The following is a 12,406-nucleotide window of genomic DNA, read 5'->3' on the forward strand; positions in this document are numbered from 1 at the left end:
AGTTAATTTTATGGTCTGTTTCTCTTTCATGTAACGCAGATAGCTGTATAAAGTGGAATTTGTGCAGGCTGTACTTCAACTAACTACCTTCCTGATGTAATGGCAATGCAAAACAGTCTCCCCCTGCCCCTTCTTCTTCTTACTGGCCTTTTTCCTAATTTTATTGAGACTGGCACTCGAGATGCATCTGGTCCTCCCTAATGCCAACCCCATGTCTGTAGTGACTGGTAGTGTTGTGCGTCACATACAAATGAAGAGAAGTATTTAGAAGGACAAAAACATCTCGTCCCTAAGCCAGAGGAATTAAGTCATGCACAGTTAAAATTTCTGGCCTGGCTGGGAATTGAACTCGGGGCCGTCTGATCTGAGGCTAATATGCCGAACATTCAGCCAAGGATTACATAAAATCAGCTTCATGGTCCGTATCGCACTTCAATAGATTCACAATTAAGTATTTAATTTATTTTCCACCTAGTCGATACAATGATTGCTTAAGGCAATTTTTAATGGTCAAAAGTGGTACATGTTTCGTATATTATCAACATCTTCAGCCACATAACACTGTTTAGATGAAAAATATATAAAATTGACAAAGTAATGCTTTAGAGAAAGTGTCCTTAAAATTAACATAAGACTGACAAGATTAAAACAAACAAATAACTCAAGAGAAAATATATAAATTATTTCTACAATAGAAAGCAGTCGTCAAGGAATTCCTTGAGTTATTTGTTTGTTTTAATCTTGTCAATCTTATGTTAATTTTAAGGACACTTCCTCTAAAGCATTACTTTGTCAATTTTATATATTTTTCATCTAAACAGTGTTATGTGGCTGAAGATGTTGATAATATACGAAACATGTACCACTTTTGACCATTAAAATTACCTTAAGCAATCATTGTATCGACTAGGTGGAAAATAAATTAAATACTTAATTGTGAATTCAGCCAAGGAGTCGTAAAACAGTGAACATTTCAATATGACCCTAGTGACACCTTTGATGCTGACAAAATGAGATGTGTTTCAGTTCAGGTTCAGTTGTCCTATGCTGTTGTTCAGAGAGTCCATCCATCATAACCTTGGCTTTGTCCTCTCTTCCCTATGATCTGTCTTTCCAGCGCTTATCTTGGCAATCTCTTCTTTCAGCCACTTGACATGTGGCTCCCACAATAATCTGCTATCGAAAAGGAACCCAAGAAATCTGTGTCAACTACGGGAAGAGTGACATTTCCTAAATAAAGCTAAATAAAGCTCAGGATGCGAGTGAAGAGAGCGCTTCCGATGTAAATGCACAACAGAGGTCTTAACGTATCCACAAAGACGCACACGAGATGCTGTCAGTTGGTACAATTATTTTATTTACACGTATTTACAAATTAACACACACATGTAACCTTAATCACAGTATCACAAGAAACACTTCACTTAGAGGATATCAACAAGGCTGCCATTATTAAAAACAACTGAATAACACAGCTAATAGAGGCCACAACACACACAAAACTTACCTTCTTGAATATTCTCGAGTGCCAAATACACAGATTATAATGTACAGAACATTCTCAATTGTTCTAGTGCCTTATTACTATTCTGGAAGTTACAGTGTGTTTCATAATTACGGATCACAATTTATATACAGTATACAGGTAAGAATAACGTATAATATTAATTTACAGATATTTACATTAACTGATATAAGTGTCTATATAGAGCCTCTTTCATGACATACCCTCAAAAAAAAAAAAAAAAAAACCAGCGTGACCATTTCGCCCGTACATATAACTTAACTATGTAAATAATACTAATACTAAATGGATGTAACACTTCACAGCCATACATACAAGTATTAATAATAATAATAATAATAATAATAATAATAATAATAATAATAATAATAATAATAATAATAATAATAATAAACTGTTACGGAGTTACGCGTGGAAGGCAGAGGTGAAAGAAGGTGCGGGCTGGAATGGGTCTAACTACAAGGCCGAAAGATGAATTAAAATTTCAATAAAGGTTATATTTTCATAAGTAGAAAAACTTAACAAATTTTACATAGAATTTAAACAGATAACAACAACTCAACCACTATCCACTAATCAGGTACAAGGTATAATTTTACAAACGAAAGCCCGAGTTTCGGGTCCTTAAAAGTTCTGCGCTTTGAGCCCCAATTACACAATCCTTGAGCTACTAGCCCAACTTTACCAAGGTACACTCATTTGTTCGAAGGGCAGAAAACCCCTTCATTCAAGGAGCATAAGCTCCAAAAAAACATGTCAGGCCTCCTAGAGGCACTTTTACCACAAATAAAAGAGTTAACCCACTCTCAATTTTATCAAGCTTATAAGGGTAATACCAGACTTTACAATTACTTGCCATCAAGGCACAACTTACAAGAATTAAACAGGGGTACCTCGTACCCAGCCTACAGGGTCTTAAAAGAAAAAGAAAAATAATAGGTTAATTTAAATGGCCCTAAATGCAAGAAAGGAAAGGAGGCGTGAATTAACACTCCTAAATACACATTTTAAAACCTAAGAGGCACTAGGCCGATGACAAAGGGCCTATTCCCAAGCTAGGGAAGTGACTCGTATCAGAAAACGTTAAGACATTACAGAAGGGAAGAAACAGCTACAAAATGTAGTCACCTCAAACAAAAAATGAAGGGGAGCTCAAGAGGGTAAAGCACTCTCTATCCCCAATTTACAGTTAAAGACAGATGAAGTTTTTACAAAAGCAATGGCAAATTACATGTTACAAGATAGGTTACATAGTAAAGGTTTCGGACCTCCCCCGCGGTTTAGACTGCTGAGCTAGCGAGAAATAAAGAAGTTAAGTGGCCTTTACCTTGGTGAAGAGCAGCTGCTGGATGAAAGAGGCGCTCCCCGCCTCCTGCTACACTTCCATACACTAGGCTAGATGTTGTTCGAGTGGCCAGGAGCCATGAAAATCAGCAGTTTTAATACACTCAGGAAAGATTCGAGACCTTTCATGAATAATTAAGACACACCCACTCAACTTTATTGGCTGGCTAAAAGTTACACATCAAAATAGAAGAAGAAACCTAGGATTGGTTGGAAATTAATTGCAGAAATTACTGATTGGCTAAGTTCAAAACTGGCAGAAAGAAAGATTAATATTGCCATCCCACAAATGAAAGAACTAAATTTAGTAAAGACAAAAACTTCTGAATACAAAATTTCTTCAAGAAAGTTCATTCACTTCGCACCAGGGTGCATGATCCCAGTTTTACAGTAGAGACATCAATGAGAGAATGTCCACACTTCTTGAAAATGAAAAACAAAATACGTTGAAATCCACAGAGTACTGACAACTTCGCAATCACAAAATTTCCGGTAGTGACATCTTCTGAGAAACTTATAAATTGATTCAGTTGTTAAAGTTCAGAGTTTCTCCTGTAGAGGAGTACTTTAAGGCGGAAAATTCAAATGTGCGGCGTAGAGGTGTACCGATCGGTACAATAATAATAATAGTTCCGAGGTTTCTGTGGAACAGCAGAGGTGAAAGAAGGTGCAGGGGTGAATGGGTCTAACTACAAATGCCAAAAAAAGAAAAATTTAAAATTAAAAATGAAGGTTATATTTCCTTTTTTTAAATTCAACTTTAGCAAATTTTATAACAATGAAATGTTAGGTAAAATGACAAGGCTTTAACCAAAACAAGAAAATCCAAAATTTAGAAACAATTTAACAATCTGCGCTTCAAGCTCCAAGTTTTACAATCCTTGAGCTACTAGCCCAACTTTACCAAGGCACAAATTTGTTCAAAGGGCAGAAATCCCCTAATTCCTGGAGCACTTGCTCCCAAATCACAATATCAAGCCTTCAAAAGGCACTCAGTAATCTAATTTTGAAAAGAGCTAACAGGCTCTCAGTTAATCAAGCCTATTCAAGGCAACATCAAATTTTATAATTCCTTGCCATCAAGGCACAACTTACAAAATTAAATGGGGGTATCTTGCACCCAACCTACTGGGCCTTAGCAGAAAAAGAACACGTTAAGTAAATGGCCTGACATACAAAAGGAATGGAGGCGTGAATTTGCACTCCTACATGAAACTTCTCAAAACCTAAAAGGCACTAGACCGATGAAACAGGGGCGATTCCCAAACTATGGAGGAGACTCATATAAGAAAGAAATATGAACATTACGGAAGAAAAGAAATTCAGCTACCAAAACGTAGTCACCTCAAATCAAAATGAAGGGGAGCTCGAGAGGTTAAAGCACTCTCTATCCCCGATTTACAGTTACAAATGTACTTAAGTTTTACATAAACTGGAAGAAATTTACATATTTATAGAGAAAGGTTACATGATAAAGGTTTTGGACCTCCCCCGTGGGTTAAACTGCTGAGCTAGTAAGATATAAAGATGTTAAGTGGCCATTACCTTGCTGAAGAGCTGCTGCCTGATGAACGAGGCACCTCTCGCCTCCTGCTACACTTCCATACACAGGGTTAGATGTTAAACAAGTGGCCAAGAGACAGGAAAATCAGCAGTTTTTATACCCTCGGGGAAGTTTCAAGACCTTTCATGAATAATTAACACACACCCACAGGCTTTTATTGGCTACAGTACACAGTTACACACAAAATCGAAGAAGACATACGGGATTGGCTGAAAATTAATTACAGAAATAATTGATTGGCTAACTTCAAAACTGGCAGAAAGAAAAGATTAATATTGCCAACCCACAAATGAAAGAACGAAATTTAGTAAAGAAAAACTTATGAGTACAAAATTTCTTCAAATAAAGTTCCTTCACTTCGCACCAGGGTGCATGATCATAATTTTTTTAGTAGAGACATCTATGAGAGAATGTCCACACTTCTTGATAAATAGTAAACAAAAACAAGTCGAAATTCACACAGTGAATTTTAAGGTCAGAGTTTCTCCTGTAGAGGAAGATTTATTGGTGCAAGATTTAAAGGTGCGCGTAGGGGTGTACCGCCTGGTACAATAATAATAATAATTCATGGTCAACATCTGCGTTAGTTACCCATGGGTGAGAGAATACCATTCTCAAGTTATACCTGTTAACGCACTTGCGTCAGTCTTTGCGGTTGAAAACCGAAAACCATGTTCTAAAGTTCACTGCTCCGTTCTCCTAATAGCTTGCCGTAATTGTCGGTCTGCGACTGCCATATTATGCAAGCTATAGTGCAAAGGAAAATCATCGACATATAGCGACGGTATTACTGCTGAACCAGCAGCAGCAACAATACCGTTTATGGCAATTGCGAACAGAGTGACACTAGGATCCGATCCCTGAGGGACTCCATTGTCTTGAACGTGGTATTGTGAATATGAGCTCCCTACTTGGACATGGAATAGATGGAGGGACAAAAAATTTGCAATAAATACTGGCAAGTTACCTCGGAATCTCCAATGATGCAGGACTGAAAGAATACCATATCACCATGTGGTGTCATGGGCCTTTTTTAAGTCGAAGAAAACAGCCACCAAATGCTGTTTGCGGAGAAATGCATCCTGAACAGAACTCTCCAGGCATACCAAGTGGTCAGTGGTCGAGCGAGCAGCTCGGAAACCAAATTGGTACTTGGACAAAAGTCCTTGTTTCTTCAGACATCACACAAGTCGGCGATTTACCATCCTCCCAAATAGCTTACACAACCAGTTAGTAAGACGAACAGGTCTGTAACTTCCTACATACTTAGCATTTTTGTTAGGCTTGAGGACAGAAATTACTATTCCCTCTCGCCACTGAGATGGAAACTCACCCTCTATTCAGATTCAGTTGAACACACGAAGGAGATATAACAGACTATCCTCACTAAGCTGTTTCAACATCTGGTTATGGACACTGTCTTCTCCAGATGACGTGTCCTTGCGAAGCGCCAAGGCGATGCGGAGTTCCTACTCTGTAAAGTGCACGTTATAGTTCTCTGAAGCTTGAGTAGCAAAACTAATGAGATGACGTTCTGCTTCCAGCTTCAGAGCGAGGAAATCACAATGGTAATTCCTGGAGCCAGACACATCCACGAAATGACTGGTTAGATGGTTAGCATTCAAATACGCTTCAGTGACAATACTGCCTGCAATGGAGATTCCGGTACAGAAGATGATCCTTGGATACCTGAAATACGTTGAAGTTTAATCCACACTTGAGATGACCGAGTATGTGACGTCATGGACGACACATCTCTCCCATGAAGCTTTTTACTCTGTTGAATAAGAACTCGTGCCTTAGCACGGAGTTTCTTAAATGTTACCAAATTGTCCACAGTAGGCTACCTATGATAGCGTTTATGAGTGTGATGGCATTCTTTGATAGCTGTTGCAATTTCTTTGTTCCACCAAGGAACGAGTTTTCGGCGAGGGCTCCCTGAAAAGGATGGAATAGACTCCTCAGCAGCAGCAAGAATAATTTGTGTTATGTAATTGGTATCGCCGTCTACACTCTGCCTGGTCCCGTCGTTAAAGACAGCTAGCGATGTGAACTTTGGCCAATCCGCATGTTTAACAATCCCTCGAGGGGGAGCCTCGACGGATTTCTGTTTCAACAAAGTAAGAACAATGGGAAAATGGTCACTGTCACAGAGATCATTGTGCTTATTCCACCGAAACAGGGGAAACAGCATTCAGCTGCATAGACTGATGTCTATGCGAGAGTATGTGCCGTAACGTACACTGAAATGAGTTGGTTGACCTGTATTCTGAAATACATAAATCCAGCTCTCTTACTAATGTTTCCAAATCCTTTCCCCTGGGGCAAGGCGTTTCAGAGCCCCATATAGGGTAATGGGCATTAAAATCACCCAATAGGAGGAAGGGAGGTGGAAGCTGATCTATAAAATCATTTACACCATTTATATTACGAGGCTGGCCTGGTGGAAAATAAACATTACACAATGTTGCTTTGACAGGCAGTGGAACGCGAACTGCTACAGCCTCCACCGGGGTTCTTAGTGGAACCTCTTCGCTATAGGTATCAGAACGGACAAAAATGCCAACACCACCAGAAGACCGGTTAGCATAATGTTCTGTCGAGTACAGTCTGAAATTCCTCAAGACCGTATTATGACCATGTCTGAGATTAGTTTCCTGAATTCAGACTATACTTGTCGAAAACTCACTAAATTACTTTGTCATTTAAAAAGAATGCTCACTAATTAGCTAGTGCAGTGCAGCAAGATGCCTATCTTAACTGTTACAATTTCACTGTAACAGTGACATAGTGTGGACTATTTTTTTTTTTTCCATTTGTTTAACGTCGCACTGACACAGATAGGTCTTATGGTGACGACGGGACAGGAAAGGCCTAGGAATGGAAAGGAAGCGGCCATGGCCTTAATTAAGGTACAGCCCCGGCATTTGCCTGGTGTGAAAATCGGAAACCATGGAAAACCATCTTCAGGGCTGCCGACAGTGGGATTTGAACCCACTATCTCTCAGATGCAAGCTCACAAGCTTTTACTCTTTGCCGTTTTGCTCTCAGGATCAACAGCTACCTTGGGCGCAGCAATTGTAACAGGTTGAGAAGACGTAAATGACGAATCTGGAAGACTGTGCTATCTTCATGTAGTCTAGCGTCTTGTCGGGAGCATTCATAGAATTGAACTTACGGCGCGCTTCCTGGTAGGAAAGACCATCCAGGGTCTTGATCTCCTGGATCTTCTTCTCAACGAGATATATCGGACAGTTCCGATCTCGGGTGAGTGAAGACCAGAGCACTTAGTGCACTTGTAAGGAGTTGTGGACTCTTCCGCGCTGTGAGCTCCTCTGTCATATGTAGCACACAGAGATGGATTTGAGCAACGAGATACCATATGCCTGAATCTCTGACATTGATAGCAGTGTATGGGAGGCGGGATGTACGGCCTCACATCGCAGCGATAGGTTGTTAACTTGACTTCTTCTGGTATCACTGAAAATTTGAAGGAGACAATGAACGCACCCGTGGCAACGTCTTCTCTGTTGACTTTGCATATAATGCGCCAGACGTGTGTCATGCCACGGTGCTTCATGTCTTCCATCAACTCATTGTCAGTGTTCCAGATAAGATCTCGATGGAAGATAACTCCACGAACCAGATTCAAGGTCTTGTGCTCCTCCACTTTGATGGGAATATCGCCAAAGTGGTTGCACTTGAGCAACCGATCAGCTTGCACGGCAGTGGGCAAGTGCACGTCTTTGGCAACAAACTACCGTTCCACATTTTTTTCAGATCTTCCAGTTCGCTGCAGACACCTTCTATGTGCCTACTAAACAAAATAGACTTTACCAGCTTGAAATCACTCCCATTAGTTCTGGTAGCAACCAGAAACCTAGGGAAGCTGGATCCCATTCCTTCACACCGCGCTTGTTCCCAGGGGGTTGAACCCTTCAAGCAAACAAAAGTAAAAGACTTCGGTGGGGGACCACCTTGGGCAGGCTGAAGAAGTTTCGAAACCACGCCCGAAATCATCCTCCCCAAATGTCACCCACTCCGATCAGGGGCCTCTGTAACTGAACCAAGCAGCCAAGGCAATACGCAGCTGGTTGTAGCATGTTTTGCCCAGGGTCCGATGTTGGACGATGCCTAATACGGAATGACTGAGGCAATGAGCACTAGGACTCCCTTCCTCCAATCACCTGCAATAGCATGTACCCCATAACGTGTACAGAGTAATAAATATAGAGAAAAACTAAAAAACAATAATTAATAATAATATGTCCTCCTGGCTTTCGGCTGTGCGGGAAACTGTGTTCACAGGCGGATACTACTGCACGAGTACATGGCGCTCCCACCTGCAAGATTCCTGGCCAGTCACAAGCGGGCTTGCGGGCATAATCGTACACGTAAGAATCCCCGAGCAGCATGCACATCAAGAATTTTGAATCGGTCTGCAACTAACATTGCCTGCTTCCTACAGCAGGTCAGTGCTTGTTCCCTGCCCACTCCTTTGTTACATGGCCTGCCTGCTTCTTCCAGATTGTTCTACATCAGACATTAGAGATTTACTTCTTTGCCCGAGGTTCTAAGTGAACTTTAAGACATCATATCATGACAAGACGATCATAACCATAATGTTGTTATTATATGTAATTTAATGTTATAATTATTTCTACAAAATTGTCTTCATTATACATATGTTTTAGTTATCACATAATCTGTTATATTTATATGGCTGAAGGTGACCACAAAGTGGCTGAAACTAGTTCCAAGACTTATGTAATATCATTTACTTGATATTTTGTGTTGAAAAGGTGGACCCTCCTGTCAATTTATTCTTACTACAATTAACCCTAACATTTTTTTTAAAAGAAAATAAAGAGGGGACCGATGGCCACAAGACCCTTTTTTCACCTTCTATGACAGGCAGGGATTACCTGTGAATGTATTCAGCCTCTCCCATCCACAGAGGGTCCAACACAAAACACCAAACCGCAATCCATGTCCGTGCCTGGGTCGTCCTTTCTAGTCGCCCCTTACAACAGGCATCTGCATCAACCACCCCCAGGGGGTGTTACCCTTTTAGTCACCTATTACGAGAGGCAGGGGATACGGTGGGTGTATTCTTCGTCTGCGTCCCCCATCCACAGGGGGTGACAAGACAAGGTTAGGTTAAGTTTAATAATGAAATTGCCATCCATCTGAACTGAACTGATCTTCATAGGTAATGTTGCTTTCCTTTTCAAGAGGAGTTCTAGCCAATTTTTCTTAAGTGGAAGGCGATCTTCTTACACAAACGATTCAAGGAGAGTCCCTAAACTCCAGAAGAGTTTTACCAACTACAGCCACATTTCAAGTTTATTCTAGAACAAAGGGCCCACAAAAAGCACTAAACAATCCAATGATCCATTCTGTGTCTTCTATGAACAATGGGGTAATTTGGGTCAAGACTGCAAAACAATAACTACCACACATGATCGTATACAGAAACTGAAATCAAATAACCATTGTTTTGTTTTCTTTAAATCGTGAGCACACAATTTCAAAGTGCAGCAATAAAGGTAGAGCACAGTGTGCCAAATGTGAAAAATCACACCACAGGGCAATTTGTGATGAGAATCAGAAGACTTATCTACTCCGCTTTCTCGAACTGCCATAGGAAGGGAAAATGTTATGACCCTCGGTTTTACTTACTTGCAAACTGTCTTGATCTACTGAAGATCGTCCCAGAGTCTTCCACACACATCGCTTGGTGGAGCCAATCATCCTTTCCCACCAAGCCGCAGGATTCCATTTTCCAGAAAGGGATTGTAACAACATAGTTTGGATCCTTCTGGAAGAGAAGCATTGGTTTGCACCGCTTTCAGTTCAGCAGAAAAGCAGTCTATTTGGGTGGCCTGTATCCAGTAGCTGCGTGTGACAGTAAGTTCCTTAGTAGTGAGTTCTCCAGTTTCATGGTCTTTGTGACAAAATAACACGTGCCAGGCGAAGTAACCAGTGACACGCAAAAGGCATACATAAGAACTTAAGTTCTCTACAGTTAATCATGCACAACGGCAAATCCACGTGGAGGACCTGTTGGGCAATGCTCTTCGTTTCGAGAAGTGATAAAAGTGAAGGCAGATTCCGAGGCCAGTTAGAATCTGCCTCTAGACCGGAACCCCAGGCTAGCTCTCCCAATAAAGAATTCAGGCTCCAGTAGGGTAGCGCAGTGAGTTGTCTGCCGATGAGGAAATGTGCTGGAGTTTAACATCTTTATTTCTTGCTAGCTCCGCAGTTTAACCCGAGGGATAGGTCCGAAACTTTAATATGTAACCAACTTCTCTAAATGTAAGTTCTGCCGGCTAAGGTGAAAATTTCATAAAATCTGTAACCGTAATTCGGGGATAGAGAGTGATTTACCCTCTCAAACTTCCCTTCATATTGGTTTGAGGTGACTACGTTTTGGTAACTGGTTTTCTTCCTTTCCGTAATGTCTTAAATTATTCTTATACGAGTCACCTCCATAGTTTGGGAATAGCCCGTTTCATCGGCCTAGTGTCTTTTAGGTTTTAAGAATGCATATTTAGGAGTGCAAGTACGCGCCTCCATTCAATTTGGTGTTTCGGGCCATTTACTTAACCTGTTCTTTTTCTGCTAAGGCCCAGTAGGTTGGGTACTAGATACCCCCGTTTCATTTCTGTAAGCTGTACCTTGAGGGCAAGTAATTGTAAAGTCTGATATTGCCTTGAATAGGCTTGAAAAACTGAGAGAGTGTCAGCTCTTTTCAAGTGTGGTAACTGTGCCTCTGGGAGGCTTGATATTTGAAGTTGGGAGCAAGTGTTCCAGGGACTAGGGGTTTTCTGCCCTTGTGTAAAATAGTAATCTTTTGTAAGGCCGAGCTGAGAGCTCAGGAAATGTAAAGCGAGGGGCTGGAAGCCCGGATTACTAAACAGTCACTAAATTTTGGATGTACTTGCCTTGTATAAACTTTGTCATGATACCTGGTATGTTATTGTTATCTCACCTAGTGAAAAGTTGTTAAAGTTTTGTTGTTGATTGTTGAAAATTCAAGAAAGAAAAAAAAAAATATAACCTTTGTTAAAGTTTTAAATTAACTTTGATTTTGTAGTTAGACCCATTCACCCCGGCACATTCTTTCACCTCTGCTGGTCCACAAACCCCGGTAACAATAGTAATTGCAGGTAGGTACGTCAGAATTAAACTCTGAATCTGACAGAAGATCATGAATTGAGTCATCCAGCTGCGTTAAATGATAATTTTTTTTTTTTTTTTTTTTTTTTTTTTTTTTTTTACTATCTGCTTTACGTCACACTGACATGTCTTATGGCGACGATGGGATAGGAAATGCCTAGAAAGTGGAAGGAAGCGGTCGTGGCCTTAATTAAGGTATAGCCCTGGCATTTGCCTGGTGTTAAAATGGGAAACCACGGAAAACCATCTTCAGGGCTGCCGACAGTGGGGCTCGAACCCACTATCTCCCGATTACTGGATACTGGCCGCACTTAAGCGAATGCAGCTATCGAGCTTGGTCTCGGTATTACTGGTGAACATTTATGAATGTGTCTTTCATAAAGCTGTCAATAGCCGCTATGAACCGTGTAATATAATTCCTTTCTCTTGTCCTCTTTCTTTTCAGGTTGTGAACTGTCGCGATCGAGTCAGCAAGTCTATCAGCGTTATCTTCTGTAGTTGCCATAATGGCCGTGTAATAAATCCTGAATAACAGCTGCTCGGCCGCGGGTTCTGTCGTTTACGTGAGTAGTACACCCCTAGTGGCCAGCAGAATGCGTCCTCTTGAAGTCCAAACTTAGTCTCGTCATGTAGTTGAGTTATTGCTGGCAGCACGTGTCACAAGCATGCAGGTGGAAGTGCCTAGTATGGTACTGATTTGATAACAAATGACATGTGAAATGACTATCCGTTATGACGATAGGTTAAGAAACAATTTCTATCAGTCATGCAAAAACTTAAATATTTTCGTG

General features: G+C 40.8%; 1 protein-coding gene across 2 annotated transcripts in view; it reads right to left on the reverse strand.

Moving 5' to 3' along the window:
• Window positions 1-12,406, reverse strand: part of LOC136873665 (tetratricopeptide repeat protein 37) — a 311,142-nt gene that overhangs the window by 242,449 nt on the left and 56,287 nt on the right. The gene's annotated exons all lie outside the window — the stretch shown is intronic.

This window comes from Anabrus simplex, chromosome 5, assembly GCF_040414725.1.
Source record: "Anabrus simplex isolate iqAnaSimp1 chromosome 5, ASM4041472v1, whole genome shotgun sequence".
Taxonomy (NCBI): domain Eukaryota; kingdom Metazoa; phylum Arthropoda; class Insecta; order Orthoptera; family Tettigoniidae; genus Anabrus; species Anabrus simplex.